Source organism: Crocuta crocuta, unplaced genomic scaffold (assembly GCF_008692635.1).
Source record: "Crocuta crocuta isolate KB4526 unplaced genomic scaffold, BGI_CrCroc_1.0 scaffold6, whole genome shotgun sequence".
Lineage (NCBI taxonomy): Eukaryota > Metazoa > Chordata > Mammalia > Carnivora > Hyaenidae > Crocuta > Crocuta crocuta.
The window spans coordinates 1,154,016-1,179,979 of NW_027531917.1; the positions used below are offsets into that span (position 1 = coordinate 1,154,016).

General features: G+C 35.1%; 1 protein-coding gene across 13 annotated transcripts in view; it reads right to left on the reverse strand.

The window, feature by feature from the left end:
- The window catches only part of ZPLD1 (zona pellucida like domain containing 1), a 335,829-nt gene that overhangs the window by 136,851 nt on the left and 173,014 nt on the right, over positions 1-25,964 (reverse strand). For 7 of the 13 annotated variants that reach the window (XM_077774861.1, XM_077774870.1, XM_077774858.1 and 4 more), the window contains 2 exons: positions 19,888-19,934; positions 10,863-10,972 (listed from right to left, as the gene is read on the reverse strand). The exons of 3 other annotated variants lie outside the window; for them this stretch is intronic. The gene's annotated coding sequence lies outside the window, so the exon portion shown is untranslated. The remainder of the gene's footprint in view (positions 1-10,862; positions 10,973-19,887; positions 19,935-25,964) is intronic. 3 more of the 13 variants (XM_077774868.1, XM_077774865.1, XM_077774864.1) reach the window with 2 other exon arrangements.

Consider the following 25,964-nt stretch of genomic DNA (forward strand, 5'->3'; position numbering starts at 1 on the left):
TTTCTTACAGATTCAAGATAATTGAGGTAAATGTTAGAACATTTATTTGAATTATCAAGATACATAAATCATTTCAATTTTCCACTTTCCATGTCCAGATATGGCTTTTGTACATAGCCCCAGAGCAATCCAGAGCTTTTTGAAACTTCACCCATTACTGAAAGCCCTCAACATTGTATAACCAACTATGACACATGGCTGCCAAAAGACTGCAGGACAAGCTACAAGATTAGGAGGGTGGCTTCCTTAGATATCAAAAACCAAGAAAATGAATCCAATGTATGGTCCAACAACTATCCCTCATATCATTTAAATCAGTAAATCTGAAATTTGCCTGGATGTGGAGTAAATGAACAATGGACCATTTTCAGAAAATATCTTTGTTTGAGTTTGTACATTATAAAGTTCTAGGACATCCTAAAAAAAACTTGCAGGGACAAAATAAAACATGTAAAAAAGAAAAAAACTAAAGACAAAACTGTCTTTTTCTACCTGACAATTTTTATATATATATATATCTTAGAACAATCTTAATTAACAACAGTTATGCAGGGAAAAGGGAAATGTAGTAAAACCTGCTCTTTAAAAAAGGGTGGAAGGTTTGACAAGAATATATAATTGCCTTTTAACTATAGGTATTACTTATCAAGTTAAGTTGCTTAAAAGCTATAAAATACTGTGCATATATGAAAGGCTATTGAATAAAATTATTCAATAACCTAAAAATAATGCCAGAGCAGGAGCATGATGCTGGAGAATTTGCACTGAACCAAAATCAGAAAGAATGTTTAGACACTGGCTACTAATAAGGCACTAAGCAATCCTGAGGACCTCATATATTCTTATCTATAAAATGAGAGGATCAGACTAAATTGGACTCCCCTTGGCACAACTATTACATCCTATGTTTCCTTTACCATGTAATTCACCCCTTTGGTCCAGGCCAAATAATCATAACACAAATTTAATTTTAGAAACACAATTATTTCATGAGTATTCTGGGCTATGATGGGACTCCCTGGATTTTGTCATCAGACATAAAATAAGTGAGGAGGAAGTTCAGCTCCATAAACAGGGATCAATGATGAAGGAAAACGGAAAATCTCTGAGATAACAAAAAGCTCAAAAGCCAAGGGCAGTATAACTGGGACAGGTCAGATACGAACCAGAAAAGAATATGTTATTATCTAGAGGCAGATCAGCTGGAAAAGACACATAAGTCTTTTTTTGTACAGGTAAATCATATTAGTTTTGTAAAGAGATTTTATTTGGTAGATACTGGGGAAATCTCTTAAAAATCAGGTAATAAGAAAGCAGATTTGACTTTGAACTCTTGTGTTAGTCTGAGAACCAGCAAGCAAAGACTGAGTACCCCAAACACAATTGTTAAATCTAATCAACCTGCTAAGGATCTATTTATAGTACAGCCTGTTAATATACCACTTATCAAACAAAATCAAGTCAATTCAAATGATAAGATAGTGCAACTCTGACTTGCCATGTAAATCTACTTCAAATTTTAACACTCAAGATCCTTATTCATCTTCATACCTTTCCTATGCATTTTTACCTCTGAAATTCCCATTTGAAGTAGGAGATTGATTGCTAGACTTAAGAAAAATAAAAGACTGAGTTTCAAGAGAAAGCATATATCCCAGCTATCATGATGTAATGACATTGAAATGGAATCTGAAGTGTAAAGGAGCCTCCCACTTGGAGGTTAAAGATATGCACAGTCTTAAAGGTGAAAGTGAATTCAGGAAGCATCTAATCCATCCCTTTTGTTTTATGTATACCCAAGTATCCAACACCGTGCTCTCAAGCTCACCAGATAAACTTTCACTGGTATCTTTTGGCCATGACTATTAAGTTACCATAGCCATCCATTAACTCTTACCATTTTACTTACCAGGGAAGTACCAAGAGGTACCTAAAGGAAATTCTCTGGGCTCCAGTCTTCCTTACCACAATTGTGTAGCAGCAATCCTGTTTCACCTTGATAACTAGGATCAGTCACTGCAGCAGGAGAGCAACTTGTTTATTTGCTTTTTGGTTTAGTGGCAGAGGCCAAAGGTAACACATGGCAATCTCTAGTTCCAATTAATTGGAACCCTGTTTTAGTCTTCTGGTGTGATCATTCCCTTCTTAGGAAAGAAGAGTTTTCATGCCAACAGGACCAAAAAGATTCAGAAAGAGAAAGAATAAATTTAGAGAGGATCATTTGGGAAGAGAGTGAATAAATCTACTCTACTTGAAACCCTTGGTTCCTAGACTCTGGCATGCTGACTATGCAAGAAATAACATTCTGCATGTTAAGGTTTAAAGCATATATTGCATCATGTATGACAGTTCCTCAAATCCACAAGTGTTGTCACCCACTCAGCTTTGTAACTATGTATCTACTTCTACTGTTCTGTTAAGCCACCTGTGTTTTGGGTCAAAAGGATAAGTGATAAAACCAGTGACACACTGTTTCCATTGTATGATGGGTGGTCTATGGCCATACCACTCCTTGTGGGTCATATGTTTTAAAGTCTACTACTTATTTTTAGTCAGGTCTTTTGTCAAATTCCTCAGAGGAACCTGAGGGGGAGTAGGTGGTGTCTGTTACACTTTTAAGAGGAACCTTACGCCTAAGGGGGTTTGCTGTGGTCAGATGCTCCTAGCATTGCTCCAAAATGTGTTTTTCCCCACTCAGGGACCTCAGCTCCTATATTTTCCCTCTCTGGGAAATTTTATCCTATCTTTTCTCCATCATAATATGATACCATTCACAGTGGGCACTTTAGGTTCCATAGTCTTCTTAAAAGGAGCATAATTAGCAGAATATGGCATGGAAGGTTTTGTCTAAAGCCTCTTCTTAATCTTTTGCATTCAGCTGCCGAAAGAGTTACAAGAATATGGAGGATCATGGGACATTTTAGGGGTGGGACCTGGAGATGGCATTTAAGATTGTATTCACATTCCATTGACCAAAACTCACCTGTAAGGTTCTACCAAACTACCAGAGTGTCGAATAAATAACTCCCTGCTCTCCACCCTACCAACACAAAAAGAGCTCCCCTAAAGACAAAAATAATACAATTTATTAGTGGTTTTAAATGGGACCTCTGGATCTACAGCAACAGAATCTCCATGGAACTAATCCTATGCCACACACAGGAATGCTAAATCTGAATCTCTAGGAATGAGACTAGCAATCTGTGTCTTAACCAGCCCTTCCTAAGATTCAGATGCATACCAAAGTTTAAGAACTACCGGCCTGAAACTAAATGAGGAATAACACCAAACTTCGCATTATCTCAGAGCTCTCTATCATCCCTCACTTTCAACCTCTCAGAAATAAGAAATGATCTCACTACCTACTCAATTCTTTACGATCTTTTCTTTAGCTTTCCTAACCCTAGTGGGAAGATCTGATAGGAATTCTTCCACAAGGATTTACATCCTGCTTGGTTTCTACTTAGCTGGAGAGAAAAGGGGGTCTTTTTATGCTTCAAGATATATAACACTTTTCCAGTGACAGCCACCAAGATCTGTTTTCTTAATGCAGAAATGAGTTCAGACTAAGTTTAATAGTATCTGTCATGGGTGGTATAATTTTAAAATCTAAAGATTTAAGAAGGAATAAAGGCTGGTCATCTCAAAATGGCAGGGCAATAATCTCAATTACTCTAAAATTTCATATTCTGTTGCCTTAATTTAAAAATCAGCCTAAATCATCCCTGCAAAATTTTTTAATTAAGTTGTGGTCTCTAAGCTATAATGACTTCGAACTATATTATATATTTTGAAGTTCAAAGTGAAGAGTACTTGTGAATATTAATTTGAATTCATTTTAATTTTCATTTGCTTTTTCATTAATAAATTCAATAATACAAAATTGACCTTTCACACTTGAGAAGCAATTAAATTTTATTAAATTATGATTTTGCATGTTTTAGTTGGTAGCTAGATTGATATATACCATAAATTTTTATCCAAAACTAGATTTTTTGAGTAAGTAAACTGTTCTCTGGATATAAATTGGGAATTAAAGTCACCAAAGTTTTCAGAAATCTTCTTGTTCCCAAACAGTCATTAGGTAATTAATATTTTAGTGAAACTGAAAAGCTGAGGTGACTAGTTTATAATCAGAAATGATTCACTAACCCATGTACTCATCTTCTACATTTTAGGAAGATCATATGTGTTGGTTGTTTATTGCTATATAACAAATTACCACCAAATTTAGCAGCTTAAAACAATAATTACTTATTATTTTGTAATTTTTGTGGGTTAGGAATTCAGGAGTGGCTTAACTACTAGGTGGTCTGGTTCAACGTCCCTAAGGAGGTATAGTCAAAAAGGCAGCCAATGTCATCTGAAGACCTGATGAGGGGAGATGTGCTTTCAAGGTAATTCATACAGTTCTAGGAAGGCTCTACTTTCTCACTATTGGTCACAGAACTCCATTTCACTCCACAGGCCTCTCCATGGCTCCCTGAGTACACATTCTCACATGTCAACTGGCTTTCGGCAAAGTAACTTATGAGAGAGAGGTGGGAGCAAGTACCATATACAGAAGCCATAGCCTTTTATGTCCTCGTATTGGAAATGACTTGCCCTCACCTCTACCATAAGCTATTGGTCACAGAGGTCAAATGTAGTAAATTGTAGAAGGGGTCACCACAATGATAGGTATACAGTTGGGGGCCATGATGGAGGCTGTCTATCACAGCCTAACCATAAGATTTGGTAGACTGAATATTTTTCACACAACAGTCTGTACCTAAGGTAATTAGTATATTATATGATTCTAAAATTCAATCCAGTTCATGCTTAGGTATATTCTGGAAATATACTTCTGAAAAGTTTTGTCTGAATAAAATACGTGTCAATGTCTGTTTTTCCACATCTGTTCTCCTTCCTAGACTGTGAATTCATCAGGGAAAGTACTCTTTCTCATACATGTTTATATATCTAGTTCCTTGAACAGTTGCTGAGATACAGGTACTTAGTAGATACTTATTACTTGTGCTCAATTGTTATATAATTAAAATTATATTTTAATTCTCAAAGTAGTTTACTTTTTTTATTTTTTAAGTAAGGTAAAAATGGGGTGCCTGGGTGGCTCAGTCAGTGAAGCATCCAACTTTTGATTTTGGCTCAGGTCACTCACTGTCTCATGGTTTGTGAGATTGAGCCCCGCATCAGACTCTTGGCTCTGCACTGACTGTACAGAGTCTGCTTGGGGTTCTCTCTCCCTCTCTCTGCCCTTCCCCTACTTGCACTCTCTCTGTCTTTCTAAAAAGAAATAAAGTTTAATAAAATTAAGGTGTAACTTACATAAAATAAAATACACAGATCTTAACTGTTTATTTCAATAAATGTTGGCAGTTATATATACCTGTGGCACCCCAAACAAGACATAGAACATCACTAGCTCCTGAAAATTCACACGTGCCCATTTTTAGTCCTTTCTTTCCTCCCTTTCCATCCTCAGACAATAATGTACTGATTTCTATCACCATACATTATTTTTACCCATTCTTGAACTCCATACAAATGAAATAATTTTGTTGCAAATACCATAAACATATGCATTAGAGATTTTTGCCTACCAGATGTTTTTAAAAAATACTTTGTTGCTCCATATATGTGTCAGTTCATTTCTGTTTACTGATGTGTAATATTCTAATGTATGAATTTGCTTCAATTTTCTTATCCATTCTCCTCTTGCAGGACATTTGGATTGTTTTCATGTTTGACTATTATGAATAAAGCTGCTATGAATATCCTTTTAAAATTTTTTTGGTGGAAACATGATTCTATTTCCCTTGGGTAAATACCAGGCAGTGGGATTGTTGGATGCCATTGTTTTTAATTAATCAAAAGGCTCCTTTGTCTTCCAGTTTGTTTAGGAACTTAAGACCTAATTTTAAAAAAAAAAGAAAGAAAGAGAGAAAAAACTAGTTCTGTCTAATTCCCAAAGATGACAGTGAGCAAGCAGACATGGGAATCATATGTTTTCACATTAAGTTTCTGGAGGGACCAAGAGCAATCAACAGCATCCCTTTGTATGACGTTTGTGTATACAGTTGTGGAATGAATTCTCCACACTAGTGGAGAAAGGTCTCTGCAACAGGCAAAGCTGGAATATACGGGGGAGAGTGCACTGAGGGAAAGCAGGGAGAGAACAAACTACAGCAGCATAGACAGAGGCAGTCCTGCTCTCCTTCCTTGAGGATACATGCCAGTCAGTGGTAACTCTCTCAACTGCATCTTGCCCATCTCCAATTTTTAGGCCTTTTGACAAAGTGTCTTCTTGTCATCCATATGGCCCTCAGAGCACCATATCAGTGCACTCGCTTATTCATCTATGTAACAAATACTTACTAAACATTTGCTATTTACCAGCAACTGTTCTGGGTGCTAGGAGAAAACAAAGACAAAAATCCCTGCCCTCGTATAGCTAAATACATTTGCATCAATATGATCAAAATATGTATTTCATTTGCATTTTGCTTTTTCACCTAATGGATTAGAACCTTAATTTGACCTAAACACATTGGAATATTGGATCTAGTGCCTGCCACAGCTTCTCTCTCATAGCAGGTACTCCTACCATGTCTGTTGAATGCATGAATGAAGAAATGTCTCAAAGTTTTAAGACTGAAATAGTGATTATTATGTAATAGAGATTCATTAGGTAAGTATATAAAGTATATATATACAGGGAGAGAGAGGACCTTCCAAAAGGCAGCTCAGTAATATATTCAGTAATTTTGTACCAAATTCTCTTTGAAAGTAGTTGGGTATACTACAATTTTGCCACAGCATACATGATCTCAATCTCAGCTAGAGATGAAGTTCGCTTTTCCAGGAACAGTTAGGCCATTTTCAGAATGAAACTAAAAAGCAAATTCAACTTAATAATGTAAGACATTTATCAATAGCTTAGTAACCGCCAAACCAAATTACTTCATACTTGGCTTGTGGTTAAACCTTTAGCACAAATATATTTCTGGATACAAAGGGAAAATAGCATTTTACAAAATTCACCTGATTAAAAAAAAAATCACGTCTGAAAATCATTCACCTAAGAAAGCTGCAAACCCCAGGCTTGCAAGGTCATGCTGCTTTCATAGTGAATGGGATCAAAAGGTTTAAAGCACACAAGAAATACTTTCAGACAGGAAGACACCATATCAAGAGGCTATCACCAGTGACCGCTGGGAAAGTATGAATTGTCATCCCTATTAAACTAAGCTGTTTAATACACAACTTTATTTCAATTTTTTTTTCTGATGATAAAAGTTAACACTTGTCCATTGTAGAACAAATCAAGTACATAAAGTTAGAATGAAAAATATTGAAACCACCAGGCATAATAACTGATAAATGTTGGCGAATTTCCTTCTAATCTATTTTCTCTACATATGCCTTAGTTAGTTCAGCTCTTCTGTATATTAAAATTGTGACTGTTTTTCACATCTAAAACTGCAATGTAAGCCTTTCCTCTAGCTCATTACAAATATCTAAGTAGACATTCTCCTAGTGACTACATAAGATTTTACCTCTGTCCCAATTTTGACTATTGACATTGTTCTCATTTTTCACTATTTTAAGTTAATGCTATATTAAATGTTTTTGGAATTTGAGGAATTTGTTGTTTGAATTGTTTTTTGTAGATTGGGCAAGCAATTCAGGTTTTTTACTTCAGATTTATCTTCAGGAATGTAATTAAGCAATATATTTTACCAATTACCATACAGCCTCATAAATCTGATATATAAAGCGATAGCCACTCCCATGTGTATAATATTCCCTGAAAACCAATTCCAATCTAATGAACTTCAGTGATCTGACACCAGGATTTGATACAGATCCAGGATTTATATTTTCATCTTTTAATACATAATTTAACCCCACTAAACTCTGTAATAATTTTTATAGATATGTCAATATTCTCTAAAAGGCAACTAAATGTCCTATTTCTGGTTCTTAGAGAACATGGCTTTTTTTTAACTTGAATTTATTAGATGCAGAAATGTTTCAATGAGCAAAAGACAAATGCTGAACTTAAATATTTTGTTTCACCCATTTCAATTGCTTCCAATCAAATGAAAAGACACTTTCTCTTAAATCTAAACTAGTTTAACTTAAGGTCTAATTTGTTAATAAAGGTCCATGTATCTCCCTTCAGGACACAATAGCGTTAAACAGATATCCCTACAGACTGAGGAAAGCCTGTCTGCTGAAACTTCCATCTTATATTCAAACAGGAGAATCATGAAGAGAGCACAACAGGTCCAAGAAAGAAGAGTTAATGACAAAATAAGTCAGATGAGTGTACAAACACATACATCTAGATCAAAATCTTAAGACGTTTTTCAGATCTCATTCCAAGGAGTTGAGACAATGGAAAGTACTTTTTGAGGCCATGTTTCCTAGGGCTTCATGTTAGGTTTAATGCCTGCACTTTAAGGAATCCCTGTGAATATAATAGATTCATTTACAACATGTGATAAATGCTGATATCAAAACATAATTATAGGATTATAGGTAAAATTACAATAAATTGTCTGTCCAGCGTTAGAAGCTAAAACTCAGTTGTGTGATTTCACACAGATATGAAAGATAGCGATACATGTGTGTTTCTAAACACCTCTTTTAATTCAAGTGCCAAATGGATTTCTTGTGAGGAAATCATTCTACATCCTATTGTATCAAAGGCAGAACTACAAAGCCAAAATGAATACAGTCATACCTAACTCTGTCTCGTTTTGTAATTCATAAGAAGTTACTTCAGGAGTTTTCTTTCTCTCTTTCTTTCTTTCTTTCTTTCTATCTCTCTCTCTCTCTCTCTTTCTTTCTTTCTTTCTTTCCTTTTGATATTCACTAAGCACTAAACACCAGCTCTGAGCTAAGTAAACTGCTGGGTATGAGGATACAAAATATGTAAAATGTAATTTCTTCCTTTAAGGCATTTATTATCTAGCCCTGTTCAAGGGCATAATAACTGCACTATAATCAATTAGGTACTGTCATACATATTTCAGCAAATGTCCATTTTGTCTTTTAGTAAAGACATAAACAAGTCAATCTATACAGATATTATCTTACTTCATGTCCAAACATCCCCAGGTAATAAATATTGCCCTCAGTTCTCACTTAGAAAACCATCTCTGAAACGCTCAGCTGGTATGGCTTCAAGGGAGCCCAACCTACTCTTGAACTCTTGAAAGACATCTAGACAGTCAGATGAACAGTATCTGGGTTCAAGGAGCAAAACATGGCTTAGCTGGGGACAATCAGATCAAAGTCCAGAATTTAATTGGAGAAAAATGTCTAGAGTTTTTCATCAAGTAAGGTTTGAACTGCTAATGACTATCTTTTTCATTTCATTATTGGGCAAAATGAAGCCAGCTGAAAGGAAAGCAAAGCCTAAACATGGTAGGAGGCAAAGTCTTGAACCTCAGAGGGGCACCTGCATACAGATAAGCCTTCATTTCTAGTTATCCATGGAGTTCAGAGAGCCAATCAAATGCATGTTTTGCTTAATGAAAGTGTTTAACATCACAGAACAATATTACAATATAACTGTCATAGTTTAGTTTTATTCTTAATTATGATATAAATGGAGTTTACTTTGGAGAAGGAAACACATTTAAAAATAAAGTAGTATTTTCATTTTTATTATATGCTTCTGTATTTTTTTAGATTTTTGCTTTTATAAGTTAAAAATATTTCTTAAAAATAATAGCAATACAATTTTTAAAGTAAAACATGTATGTAAGACAGGAGCTGAGAGAGATGACGGCAAACACAGTAGATCTAAAGTACAGGCATGAGAGAGTCAGAAAGCACATTTCTGAAAAGAATCAGACTAGGGAAAAGAAAAATGTAGAAAACTGATAACAATGCTGAATTTTGCTTGAATTCTATTATTCTGGAAAACAAAAGTTAAAAATTTCCTTCACCTTAATGTTCCATAAATATGTCTTACTGCAAAGAGACACCCTTCCGTATGACTTAGATGAGACACACAGAGGCCCCTCTCATCTACCTATGACAAAGCCAGAGACATAGGTGCTGCAAATTCCCATGCTTTGCCTCATAAATGATTAGCTGACTGGTCTCCACTGACAAGTCAGAACAAAATGTTTGTTAAACAAATGTGGGTTAAGTTTTCTTCCTCCAAGCTAGTGGCTTTTGATCCACTCTCAGCCTGAGTCGACATAGAGCCCCTTCTAATGGCCTCTTTTGAAAATACACTAATTTCAAGGCAGAACATTTTCTGATCAACTGTCTTTTCAAAAGCATCCTCACACATCCCATTTCCCCAACCTGATTCTTTCTGCCTTGTTTACTCCCTCCTGTAGAAGCAAAGCTTTTTTTCTTCACTAACCTGTGAGATGCTTGCAGGGCTCCTAGCTCAAGCATTCTCCCTATTGTGATAGTTTCCCTTCCCCTACTATACAGGTCCCTTTCCTCCCTCTTGCAGTAAATTCTATCCTTACCTACGTCTGGCTTTGTTTTTATTTGATACCAATTAAAAGTCCAAGGAATTTTACCATAGAGATAAACCCTAGATAAACCCTAGAGAGAGCCTAAGGAAAAAGTCAGAAGAAGTGACAGAAAGAAGACAGAATTATTCAGCAGAATTGGAATCAGCATCCAGACTGATGTGCAGAAGAGGGAGGGAAAATTGCAAAGCTGAGATTTCAAATTGACACTAGAAAAAGCATAATGAGTTTTCACACAGAATAAGCCTTCTTAAACCTCTTAGTATAAGGGGCTAGAGATAATGGCTCAACTCCAGATGAGGAGAGGGAAGACAGGACAATGGTCAAAGGAAGCACAAAGCCAGGACCTACCTGATAGACTTGGAGTCTACCAATGACTGATTGCAGATGGCAGCTGGAAGATTCTGTGCTGAATGTTAAGGTAACACCATCATAAAAGCCAAAATCCAAATTGTCAATTCCTGTTGATCAAAATAACTGTCAATGCTCTCTCTCCAGGCATGTATCACAACAGCAACCTTAATGAGAGTTTCAACGTGTGTGGAATCTGAAGTTGGGACAGGAGTCATGAGGACAACACCTCTTAGGCTTCAATCATTATGATCTTACATCTCAGTAAAAGTGGGAAAGCCTGAAGTGCAGAAATCTAGGCTTTTCCTCCTGCTCATTGAACACAGGGGAACTCCGGGGGAGTTTCTGATCTTTGTCCTGAGGAAAAAGATCCTTTTTCCCTTCAGGAAAGGGGGAGGCAGGGGTCAACTTTTAAAGACATGGCATTCACAACAACCAAAGTAAACAAACTCATTATCATTATTATTATATCATCCTTAGTATTAAGAACAATGCAGTGGAACCTTTGTTTTCAGATCAAATGCACTAGCCTAAAGCAGTAATTCTCAGCTAGTAGGTAGGGAGAGATACTGTTCTTGATAGGACGCACAAATATGGTAAATAGGTGTCATGATGTAGCTAACAATTCACAACAAAATGTATCCATTTCATATCTCTATGTCCTTTATATCTTTTTATGCTCTTCAAGGGTATTATAAATAATGAATGTAAAAAAAAAATCTGTTCATTGAAGATTATTTTAATTTTGAAACTTTAGAAACAATTAACTTGGGGTTGGTTTAAAAAATTGTAATATACTCATAATAAATATAGCAGATATATACCATACACTATATATAGCATAAATATCTATCATATATATTGTATTGATCATATCTTTCATATATAGCACATATATCATATATATCATAAACAGTTTATTGCCATTGTCCTCCCATGTTATATATATGATATCCTCTCATGTGATATATATCATCTATATATATGATATGGGAGGATAATGGCAATACAGTGCTGAGAGTATAATGGCAAGTTACAGGACAGGACAAGACATGCACACAGAGATGCATTCCTAAGGATGAATACGGAACCATTCGCTGTGACTCCCTCTAAGAAGCAGAATTATGGAGTAGAAAGGGGTAAGGGTATGGGCTTTTCAATTTTTATGTCTCATATATTTCTGTGTTCTTTTTTTTTCTTTTAACAATAAATGTGTGCTGCTTTTATCACATTTAAATTTAAAATCATCAATTTTAATTTAAAAAAGTAAATGTCTAGGAACAAACAAATATTCTCTAAAAAGTGGCCAGTTTGTTTCCAAGATGACAAGCTTTGCATGGACTGAATGATGGGTGGCCTATAAAATGTAAAACTCTGCTTACAATTTTGAGAACAGCTCTACCCCCAAAACAGTGGGGGCACTTAAGAATCTAGGAAAACCAGCAACATGAGAATTAAAACTTAAACTATGTCTCTGTCTATGGAAATAAAAGCCACTAGCAGTCAGGATTAGGAGGAAAATCACATCAGAATTTTCTGCCCCATTTAGAAATGTGTTGCTTTTATTTTCTTTAATCTCATTTTGTTTTTTATCACTCCTCTGCTCATGCACATTCTTCATTTTCCCCTCAGATCTCACTTACAAAACCCAATTTCAAAGATAAAATTATTAAGAATATCAAGAGGGCAACAGCAGAATTTTTAACCAGCTTGGGGCTCTTCAAAGAGCAGGAGCCTGTGTAAATGTGCTTGTCACAGGCCATTTAAACAGGCCCTGGATTTCACCTGGAGAAATTCAAGAAGGTCCCTCACTGCCATACAGCAGAATCTATGGGAAATGTGGGAATTTACAGGCTAAGTGTACATGAAATATGTGCAGGAAACAGAGGCTGAGCTGTTCTGCTATATAAAGAGCAGTCTGAACACTGCAACCACAGTGGGTTGGAAGTTCATTGCATACCTATGTATCTTATTGTTGGGTAATGCTTCTTAGTTTTTTTTTTTTCAATAAACTATTAATAAACGAGCTAAAAAAAAGCATAAGTGCATGTTTATTTTTAAAAGTAAGCACTGAAAACTGTTTCTCAAGAAAATTGATGATACACATGTAACTTGTAATGTGTTTGTCAGTGTTTACCATCTACATTTGGAGCCATAGTGATTTCATTGACTCCTTGAAAACCAGATGTCATAATCTGCTTATATCATCAGTACTTACTTCAAAAGTTAATCTCAATTTTAAGAAAAATTGCTCAAAGACAATAATTTAACATGTACAGCTGTTATGTTAATGTTCTATCTAGCATAATGTCTCATTAAGGTCAAAGGATTATGTTTATAAGCTAATTTTGCTTATTTTTGTAAACCTATGAAATGTGAAATGATAGCTGATAAGTGGGCAGGCTCCATTAAGTGCACAACTTGGTAAATAGTTAAATGATACCTGTTATATATTAGTGATATCATATTCTATAAACATAAAATCAATTCTAATAATGGTTTTATAATTAGTTAATTATTTCATTATTTAAATTAATAATTTCATCCAAATGATGAAATCAAAATAAAGTTTTTATAAGTTTTTTCTGTCAAAGATGAAACATTTGACCTTGTTTTTAATAAACTTTACTGAAGTATAATTTAAATATGATAAAATTCACCCATTTTAATTGTAGTGATAATGAACTGTGACACATGCATACATTTAGGTAACCACCATGGCCATAATGAAGATATAGAACATTTCCATCATCCCAAACCATTTGCTATTAACCCTTGATGTTCAACACCATGGCCCCAGGAAAACACTGATCTGCTGTTACTACAAATTAGTTTTATCTATTCTAAGATTTAATATAGGCAGAATTATGAAATATATATGCTGCATCTGAATTTTTCCTGACATAATTGGACGTTATCATTAGTTTGTTCTTTTTGTTACAGTGTACTATTCAATTGTGTGGATAGTTTAGCTCCTGACCTGTTGACCTTTGAGGGTTTTCTATTTGGGGTTATTATGAGTCAAGGTGCCATGATCATTGTGTGGACATATTTTCTTTTCTGTTGGTTAAATACTTAGGAGTGGAATTTCTCAGTCATATGTTAAGTTTCAGTTTACAAGAATCTGACAAAATGTTTTCCAAAATAATACATTTTTATACTCCCACAGGCAATGAGCGTGACTTTTAATTGCTCTACATCTTTGCCAACACATAAAAAATTCCTTTTATCAAAGGGCTCCTGGGCGACTCAATTGGTTAAGCACCTGACTCTCAATTTTGGCTCAGGTCATGATCTTATGGTTCATAAAATTGAGCCTTGTATTGGACTCTGTACTAAAGTGTGGAGCCTACTTGGGATTCTCTCTCTCTCTCTGCCTCTTCCCCACTTGTACACGCCCCCCAAATAAATAAACTTTAAAAATCCTCTTATCATTGCAGAAACTATTTAGTTATAACTAGTTGTGGTTTGAATTTGCATTATCCTAGTGACTAATTATGCTCAGCATATTTTGTGAAGTGTACATTCAAATATTTTGAAGGTTCCCCAAAAATTAGAAACAGAAATAGCATATGATTCAATAATCCCACTACTGGGTATTTACCCAAAGAAAATGAAAACACTAATTCAAAAAGATATATGCACCCCTATGTTGATCGCAGCATTATTTACAATAGGCAAAATTTGGAAGCAACCTAAGTATCCATCAATAGATTAATGAATAAAGAAGACGTGATATATCTCACTCACAGACACACACACTGGAATATTACTCAACCACAAAAGAAAAAAATAAAAACAGGGATGGACCTTGAGTATTTACCTTAGAGGGTATTATGCTAAGGGAAATAAGTTGGACAGAAAAAGGCAAATGCTGCATGGTATCACTTATATGTGGAATCTAAAAGACAAAACAAATGAATAAAAGAACAAAAAACATAACTGAACCTATAAATGCCAGAGGCAAAGGGGTAGGAGAATGGGCAAAATAGGTAAAGGTGAGAGGAAGATACAGTCTTCCAGTTACGGAATGAATAAATCATAGGAATAAAAGGTACAGCACAGGTGATATAGTCATTAGTCAATGGTACTGTAATAGCATTGAATGGTGAGAGATGGAAGCTCCACTTGTCATGAGTACAGCATAACATATAGAGCTGTGGAATTGCTATGTTGCACACCTGAAACTAATGCAACACTGTGTATCAACTATACTCAAAAACAACTTTTTGACAAAAAAGAAATTGGTCTATTCCATCTGAGTTGTGGAATTTATTGGATTAAAGATGGCTATAATATTTTATTCTTGTCCTTTAAATTTCTGTAGGCTCTGTAATACTTTCCCTCTCTCTTATTGATGTTTTTATTAAGAGATACATTGAGCAAAGATACACTTAGAATTTAGTCATTTCACACAAAGTCACAATTATATCAAAGGCTATAGTTGTCCAATTTTGAAAATAATTTTACAATTACACAATTTGAGTAACTGAACTATAATATTTTTGTAAAAAATCTCACATTGAATAGAAAAATAAAAGATATATTTACATATTGCAGTATGTGCTTTCTCTCTTTAATAGTATCATGAGTCAAACTTCTAAAATGTTTAAGCCTTTGAGAAAACAACTTCATTACAAATTATCTGAAACTTCTTACAATAGCATTTCCTTAAGAAAGAAACTACTAACTTTTCATTATGATTTGTTTAAAACTTATCAGAAATCTGGGTCGCCTGGGTGGCTCAGTTAGTTAAGCATCTAACTCTTGATTTTGGCTTAGGTCATGTTCTCATTGACCTTGAGTTCAAGCCACCACCCCCACAAGTAGGCTCTGTGTTGACAATGCAGAACCTGCTTTGGATTCTCTCTTTCCCTCTCTCTCTCTCCTTCATGCATGCATGGTTTGCTCTCTCTCTCAAAATAAATAAATAAATAAATAAAAACTTGCCAGAAATCTTTTACCAAAATATTCAACAGTGGTGGTTACCAGAGGTGGGGTGGTGGGAAAGGGCAAAATGGGTGAAGGGTGTCTTAAGTGCAAACTTCCAGTCATATAATAAATAAGTCCTGGAGGTGTAATATAAAGCATATGACTACAGTTAATAATACTATATTGGAGTCCAATGAAAGTGCCAAAAATTTTAAATTCATTAACGTATGTGAACTTAAACCAAGAAAAATTTCTGCTTACATTATTAACATAAAATAATGTTTTAATATTGTTGTAATGTTTATGAATATGTTTTTTATATTATTTGGAAATAATTCTATTTTTGAACTAGGTTTTCAATAGAAGTATTTTACAGACCCACTTCTGTTTTTCTCTCTTTCTTAGAACACCAGAAAGGAGAAAGTGAAAATTTAGGCTTCTAATGGAGTCATTTGGCTTCCTTTTGTTAAAGACGCCCTCCAAATAGGATACGGATCAAACATGCTTTGTTTACATTCTTATGAAAGCCATCTCATTAAAGCAATGGTTAGCAGAAATCCCAATATCTGAAATTCTGTCCGTGGTTTCTTTACATTTCATCTGAAAGAACAGAAAATAAAAGAAAAAAGCTAACAAGGCCCCATCTGAATCTATTTCTGACCTGGTCAACCTTCCATCAATCAAGTCACTGCTTCAGGTACTGAAAAATTAACCTCAAAAACTAATTTGCAACTAAGGAACAAAACTTAATTTGCAACCAAGGAGAAATTTGCCAAGAGATCCCCAAACACTTTGGAAATGTATGCCTCATAAAATAAGCAGTTAGTGGGGACATAGATTGGTAGAGAATACATCTGTGGAGTTTATCTAAACTCTGTACTTCCACCTACTCACTCTCAACCCCTTACCCTTACCACCCTGTAATAAGCTAGAAACCTTTTCGAGTGAACAGTACTATACACAGGCAGTTTCAGTGCTTCAAGGCAAAGAAAATTGTGGAAGATAAGAACTCTGATTCAGTCAACATGGCTTTTTCTATAAGTCTCTAAAATGATAACATAAAATAATTAAATACTGTAGGAAAATAAAAGAAACAATGTGTGGCAAGATATAAGAAAAGAATGTTCTCTATGGATAAGATTTGTCACAAGGTACATTTGTTTATAATTATCACTTAATTTAATGCTTGATTTATTTCACTGAACCCTAACAAAAATCTTATACTCAGTTTACTAACAATTTTTCACTATTTAGTCCAAAGCTGTGATTTTATGAAAAGCTGCAAATTTCTACACATAGTAGAAGCTTCTTTAGTTCTCATACTTGCTCCTTGTCTTCCCTTTCCCTTCTAATGTCAGAAGGATGCCAGAAGATCAACTGGAATGACTCATACTCCACACACACAGCCACTTGTCCTCCAATCATGAAAAAACTCTTTTCTCTACTCTGTTTACACTCCTTCTTATTCCTCTCTAAATAGAAACATTATTACTATATAATGGAGTTTTGTTATAATGTTTATTAATATTTTTTGCCTGTTTTCAACAATATTCTCTACTAAGACCCTTCTGATGGGAGACTGCATCTTCTTTGTGCATCTTCTTCCTGCATTTAAACAAAATGCTGTTTTCCTTTACCTTTTATAAGTATTTTATTCTTTTAGATACTATTGTAAATGAGTTTGTTTTCTTTTTTTTAAAAAAAATGTTTAATTTTTACTTTTTTTTTTAGAGAGAGGGCGATACACACAGAGCACAAGCATGGAAGGGGCAGAGAGAGAGGAAGACACGGAATCTGAAACAGGCTCCAGACTCTGAGCTACCAGCACACAGCCTGATGTGGGGCTGGAACCCACAAATCATGAGATCATAACCTGAATGGAAGTCGGATGCTTAACTGACTGAGCCACCCAGGTGCCCCAATTGATTTGTTTTCTTTTTTTCTTTTAATTTTTTTTAACATTTATTTATTTTAAGACAGAGAGAGACAGAGAATGAGCAGGGGAGGGCCAGAGAGAGAGGGAGACACAGAATCTGAAACAGGCTCCAGGCTCTGAGCTGTCAGTACAGAGACTGACATGGGGCGTGAACCCACCAACCATGAGATCATGACCTGAGCAAAGGTTGGATGCCCAACTGACTGAGCCATCCAGGCTCCCCAAGGATTTGTTTTCTTAATTTCATTTTTGGCTTGTTTGCTGCCACTGTATAGAAAGACGATTGATTTCTGTATATGGATCCTGTACTCTTTAACCTTGGCAAAATAAGTTTCTTAGTACAGTTTTTAAACAAACATGTGCAACAATTTCCTCCTGGCAGGAAGAACTATTAAAAAGAAATACATATATAATTTAAGTGGATGGTGTCATATGGATTTGCTCATTCAGATATTTTCTAGATCTTTAAGATAAATAGCATCTCTATGAATTTTAAAAAAGATATTAAGAAGTCATAATCAAACCAATGCATATAAATAGTTTTGGCATAGTTTTACATATATTGATTTTGATACAGACATCAGCTATTATTGCATGTCTTTAATTAAGAGTGCCTTTCAGAAAAACTCTCTATGCCTCAAGATGCAACACAGAATGAGAAGTTATTTTTTCTCACTTATATCCATTAGAGAACATTTGATGTAAAGTAAATTAATCACTTAATACATGAGGAAAATTGTGAATTGAGTTTCTATAAATTGATTTACATTTTAATGCACTAAAATAACTCACTACTTTTTAAAAAGCTTGTAATGAACCCATGTATAGATGGAAAAATTATTATAAAAATTGATAACCATACTCCATTTTATTCATAATGCAAATTAAGATTTTCATAAATGGAATTTTACTTAGTGTAAGGTATAACCTTCATTTATACTGTCCACTGACATTTTGGTCACTAAGAATTGTAGAACTTTATGTTAATCAAACTAATAGAATATTTCTATTACCATTTGTTTGATATTTGCTTGTCCTTCCACATGGACATAGATTTTTTGATATTTTATATGGATATCTTTTACACTTGTCAAAATGGTCAAAAATAGAGCCAATAAATGACAAGTGCATAAACAGACAAACCAAAAGCAGAATAAGACCCATAAATACAGAGAAAAAACTGATGTTGCCAGAGGTGAAAAGGTGGGAGGAAGGGCAAAATGGATGAAGGTGAGTGAGAGATACAAGCTTCAAGTTATGGAATGAATAAGTCATGGGAATAAAAGGCATAGCATAAGGGATATGGTCAATGATACTGTAAAAACATTGTATGGTAACACATGGTAGTCACGCTTATGGTGAGCATAGCATAACATAGAGAAGTTAAATCACTATGTGGTATACCAGAACTAGTGTGATATTGTGTGCTAACTATACTCAAAAAGGTTTTTTTAAATAAAACCAATTAATAGATGCTATAGAGAGGAAAGCCAAACTCTCATATTCTAAAAACTACTGTTTTTAGAAAAATGATGATTGAATGGCTTACCTGGTGAAGTACTGAGCTTCCTATTGGTGGAAATGTCCAAGTGATGAATTAAAAACAAACTACTATCAAGAAGACTTCGTATTTGGGGGGAAATTTAATATATGGCCTCTAAGAAAATATATACTAAGACTGAATACATTTTAATGAGGTTCAGTTCTCTGTCACCTAAAGTGCTTTGTCCAATTTTATGTTACTTATAAAGTAAAACTACAAGTCCATATTATATATTTACACATGCAAATAAATATACAGTGCATTTGAATGAAGCTGTTGCTTCCACTTACTGAGGAGAATTGATTTGTGTGTTTGTTGGGGGGGGAGGGTGAAATATATGTAATAAGTTATGTGTGCATACATAGACATTTTTTCTCATACTCCTATCCCTGGTACAAGATACGTATCACTTTATGAAAGGAAAACAATACTGTGAGCCAAAGTACTTATTTTAATTTAAAAATCATTGTCTTGTTCTCAAAAGATTAAGAAGAAAAAATGCTTTCTTCATAAAAGTAGAGTCTTCTGAAAATCAGGTTTTAAGATAAAAATACTAGTACAACTTAACACACTGCATTAAAAAGGACTATAAACAATGAAAGAAATTCACTCACATGAAACTCAATAGTTTCTGATCTCCAACAGCCAAAATAGAAACCAACTGAAAAAGAGAGAGAGATGCCAGTTGTTGAAAAGACTGGTTTAAGTATCACCAAAGTACTCGGCACTGTGAAAAAAAAGTATGAATATAGTCTGGCCCTACATCTCCTGAACTTTGCTGATTGCTGTATATGGAAAGATGCATCTGTTCCTCTCTTAAAACAGTAGTCTTTAAAAGGATACTCAAGGAATCTGCAGGGATCCCGAGGCATAATTGTAAAGCACAGAGCTCAATGTATATGACTGTTTGCTTGGCACTGTGTACCACACACACTGCTAATGTTCATCAATACCATCTCCAAAGCATGGAAGTTGAGGCTTCGGTTAGTGCTAACGGCAGCAACATTTCAAAGCCAGATATAACTGAAGACAAATGGACACTTTAGTCTGAAATATTAAGGTTTTACAAAAGCATTTCTTCCTGAGCTGAAGCTTGCTTATCTGTTTACCTTTGAGAAAAAGAAAGAACTCTATTATCTGTAATAGACTTGAAAATGAAATGAATAAGTGCAATAAAATGAAAAGTCTGTGAGGGGTTTTTTGGGAGCCAGGGGTTTATTGAATCTTAAATGTATTTTTTAGAGTTGTGCTATCCAATATGTTAGACACTACATGTGGCTATTTAAATTTACATTTAATTTAGTTTAATTTAAAATTAAATGAAAGTTAAATCTTTAGTTCCTCAGTCACACAAGCCATATTTTAGTACCCCATAGCCATGTGACCAGTGGTGACCATTTCAGATAGCACAAATATGGAACATTTCAGTAATAGCATGAATTTTGTTGGGCAATGCTGTTTTAGAGAAAAGCAATCAGTGTGTTACCCAGCTTTTAGCTACAAAACAATTCAAGGAGGAAAGCTGAAAACATTATTGAATATATTTTTAGAAAGCCCTGCTTTTTTAAAAAGGGAGAAACATTTGACCTCAACTCTAAATTTTCTCTTAACATTTATTAGATTTACCTCTATAAAATCTTCTATAAAATCACAGAACAGACAATAGGGAACACAAAGTAAAGGGCATTTCACAGATAGCAGTCAGCCAAAGAAGCTCCCACCAAAAAGGAAACATTCTGAGTAGTTACATGTGCACATAAGAATATGGTGAGAAATTAGCAGAGACTTTTAGAACTGGAGGAAATTGAAATCTTGGATTTTTTTCTTCATTATGAAATAATTTGTATGCTATCTAAACTACATGCAATCTCTGATTCAAGGTGTATTCTAATTTTTCAGATTTCTGCAACAGAGTTCTATTGCTATGAATGCAGCAATCTAGTGAAAGAGCTAAATTGCTCTTTTTGTCTCAAAAAAATTGGACAAACTTAATTTTTCTATTAACCCCTCAACCTGATCTTCTCCACCCTTAGATGCCACCTTTGCTAAAACCTACAGTTTTTCTAATAACTTCTAGGGAACAAAAAATCCTGTCTAACATAACAAAAGCCTATCATCTGATTTAAATTTCTCCCTTTTTTAACTAAGGGGGCAGAGCTGGGTTGGAAACTTCATCTTACTCTTCTATTTCTTCATCCTGCTTCACTGGACTGAATCTGGCCCCTCTAATATTGGCACAGGGAAAGGCAAGGAAAGTAAGAGTCAGAAAGTTCTTATTTGACAGAAGCTGAACATATTAGATTTCAAAGACTGGCTTTTGTATTTGTGGAGTGGTTTGTAGGTTCTTGAGATATAGCTACAAGTACCCCTAATCTATCACTCCTAGCTCTGTCAAAACTCCTAATTCTTGAGCCAACCAGTGTCACTGTTTCTACAAGGTGAGTAAGCTCACTGGTGTAATGCTAAAAGCAAAAGACGTGGAACCACCCAACAGGAATAAAAAAAAAAATCCTTTCTCAACTACCTCCTACCTACTGAGGTAGTGCAACCATTTTACTTGTATCCAATTTAGTCTTCTCTTAAATTGTGATTTTTTAAAGACTGTTATGAATTATAGGATTATTATAAGTATGATAAATAAAACAAAGTCTGTGTATAATAAGTATTTTTCTTACCATCCATTTTTTCCTTTTTCATGGATGATGCTTTGGTGTGGTATCTAAAGAGTCATCAAAGTATACAAAGACATCTAGGTTTTTTTTCTATTATCTTCTAGGAGTTTTATAGTTTTGTGTTTTACATTTAGTTCTGTGATTCACTTTAAGCCAACTGTTGTGAAGGGTGTAGGGTCTGTGTCTAGATTTTGTATACAAATGCCAATAGTTCCAGCACCATTTGTTGAAGAAACTATCTGTGCTTTCTAAGCACAGGAATCCAGGAACCTTGGCTGAGAATGTCCCTTTGGTTATCTGCCTGCAGTGTCTTCTCCTTGAAGCTTACTTTCAAGAGAAGATGGAGAAGGGCTACCTCAAGAAACAAGCCAAAGTACACATGGTAGAGACTCCCAAATACCACTACAACTAAGGAAATAAAATAACCAAAGTCTCAACAAGAGAGACCAAGACATATCATTCGAACAACACTTCCTGAACAGACAGGCACTGGAAAGTCAAAGAGCTTTCTTTAATACAGCAGTACTCACAGGTGCAGAGTGCATAACAAGCTTTTAAAACTAACAAGAGATAGAAAGTTAACTGAAAGGACAAAACGGAAGAATTCTCCTCCAAAGAAACTCCAAGAAGAAATGACAGCTAAAGAACGTCTCAAAACAGATATAAGCAACATAACTGAACAAGAATTTAGAATAAGAATTACAAAATTAGTTGCTGGGCTTGAAAAAGGCATGGAAGACATCAGAGTAACTATTGCTACAAAGACTATGGAGCTTAAAAATAGTTGTGATGAATTTAAAAATGCTATGAGATGCATAATAAAATGGAGGCATCCAATGCATGGATTGAAGAGGTAGAGAGGAGAATAGGTGAATTAGGAAACACAATTATAATAAAAAAGGAAGCTAGTAAAAAGAGAGATAAACTGATCCAGGAACATGAAAGGAGAATTCAAGAGCTCAGTGATACAATCAAACAGAACAAAATCCATATCATAGGAATTCCAGAAGAGGAAGATAGAGGGAAAGGCACTGAAGGAGTCCTTGAACAAATTATAGCAGAGAACTTCCCCAATCTGGGGAAGGAAACAGATGTTGAAATCTAAGAGGCACAGAGAACTCCCCTCAGACGTAACTTGAATTGATCTTCTGCACGACATATCATAGTGAAACTGGCAAAATATAAGGACAAAGAGAGAATTCTGAAAGCAGCTGGGAAGAAAAGGGCCCTAACATACAAAGGGAAACAGAGTGGATACAGACCTATCTACTGAAACTTGGCACGCCAGAAAGGAATGGCAGGAAATCTTCAATGTTGAACAGAAAAAAATAGGCAGCCAAGAATCCTCTATCCAGCAAGCCTGTCATTCAGGTTAGAAGAAGAGATAAAAGTCTTTCCAAATGAGAAAAATTGAAAGAATTTGTCACCACTAAGCCAGCCCTACAAGAAATCCTGAGGGGGACTCTATGAGGAAAATGTAAGGAATGCAAGGTACCAGAGACAACGCCACAAGCATGATTCCTACAAAGAACACAATGACTTGAAACCCATATTTTTCAATAATAACACTGAAAGTAAATGGACTAAATGATCCAATCAAAAGACAAAGGGTAGCAGAATGGATTGGAAAAAAAAAAAAAAAAAGCAAAATCCATCTATGTGTTGTCCACAAGAAACTCATTTTAGATGTGAGGACACCTTCAGATTGAAAGTAAGGGGATGGAGAAATATATATTATGCTACTGGAAGTCAAAAGAATAAGAGAAAGAAAAAGCTACTTGAGTAGCTATACTTAGACAAACTGGACTTCAAAGTAAAGACAGTAACAAGAGATGAAGAAGCGCATTATGTAATAATTACGGGTTCCATCCATCAGGAAGAGCTAACAATTATAAATGTCTACGCACCAAATATGGGACCACCCAAATACCTAAAACAATTAATTACAAACAGAAACAATCTTATGGACAAGAATGTGCTAATAGCAGGGGACTTTAATACTACACTTACAGCAATGGAAAAATCAAATAGACAGAAAATCACTAAAGAAACAATAGACTTGAATGACACATTGGACCAGATGGATTTGACAGATATATTTAGAACTCTACATTTTGAGGCCATGGAATTTCCTTTCTTCTCAAGTGCACATGTCACATTCTCTAGGATAGATCACATACTGAGACATAAAGAGGCCCTCAATAAATATAAAAGAATTGAGATCATGCCATGCACACTTTCAGATCACAATGCTATGAAACTTGAAATCAATCATGGGAAGAAATCTGGAAAACCTCCAAAAACATGGAGGTTAAAGAACACCTTACTAAAGAACAAATGGGCCAATCATGCAATTAGAGAAGAAATTTAAAAATGTATGGAAACAAATGAAAATGAAAATACAACAATCCAAACTCTATGAGATGCGGCAAAGACATCCCTAAGAGGAAAGTACATTGCACTCCAGGTCTATTTCAAGAAATTAGGAAAAGTGCAAGTACAAAATCTAACAGCTCACCTAAAGGAANTATCACATTAAAAAAGAAAAGATAAAAACCATATGATCCTGTCGATAGATGCAGAAAAAGCATTTGACAAGATACAGCATCCCTTCTTAATAAAGACCCCCAAGAAAGTCGGGATAGAAGGAACTTACTTAAACATCATAAAAGCCATCTATGAGAAGCCCTTAGCTAACATTATCCTCAATGGGGAAAAACTGAGAGCTTTCCACTTGAGATCAGGAACACAACAGGGATGTCCATTCTGATCACTCTTGTTTAACATAATGCTGGAAGTCCTAACACCAGCAATCAGTCAACACAAGGAAATAAAGGACATCAGACTTGGCAAAGAAGAAGTCAAACTCTCACTTTTTACAGACAACATGATATTCTACACAGAAAACCCAACAGACACCACCAGAAGCCTCCTAGAACTTTACCATGAATTCAGCAAAGTTGCAGGGTACAAAATCAACGTACATAAATCAGTTGCATTTTTATACACCAATAATGAAGCAACAGAAAGAAAAATCAAGAAACTGATCCCATTCACAATTGCACACACAAAGACACAAAGAAATGGAAAAACATTCCATATTCATGGATCAGAAGAATAAATATTGTTAACATGTCATTACTACCCAAAGCAATCTACACATTCAATGCAATCCCAAAAAAATTGCACCAGCATTCTTCTCAAAACTAGAACTCTCCTAAAATGTGTATGGAACCACAAAAGACCCCAATGCCAAAGTAATCTTGAAGAAGAAAACCAAAATGGGAGGCATCACAATCCCAGACTTTAACCTCTACTACAAACCTATAATTATCAAGACAGTATGGTATTGGCACAAAAACAGACACATAGACCAATGGAATAGAATTGAGAACTCAGATTTGGACCCAAAAATGTATGGCCAACTAATCTTCGACAAAGCAGGAAAGAGTATCCAGTGGAAAAAAGACAGCCTCTTTAACAGATGGTGCTGGGAGAACTGGACAGCAACGTGCAGAAGAATGAAACTAGATCATTTTCTCACACCATACACAAAAATAAACTCAAAATGGATAAAGACCTGACTGTGAGACAGGAAACCATCAAAACCCTAGAGGAGAAAGCAGGAAACAACCTCCTTGACCTCCACCGCAGCAATTTCTTACCTGACACATCCCCAAAGACAAGGAAATCAAGAGCAAACAATTGGGACCTCATCAAGATCAAAAGCTTCTGCATGGCAAAGGAAACAATCAATAAAACTAACAGACAACTGACAGAATGGAAAAAGATAGTTGCAAGTGACATATCAGATAAAGGGCTAGTATCCAAAATCTATAAGGAACTCACCAAACTCCACACCCGAAAAACAAATAATCCAGTGAAGAAATGGGCAGAAGATATGAACAGACACTTCTCCAAAGAGGACATCCAGATGGCCAACAGACACATGAAACGATGCTCAGCATCCCTCCTCATCAGGGAAATACAAATCAAAACCACACTGAGATACCACCTCA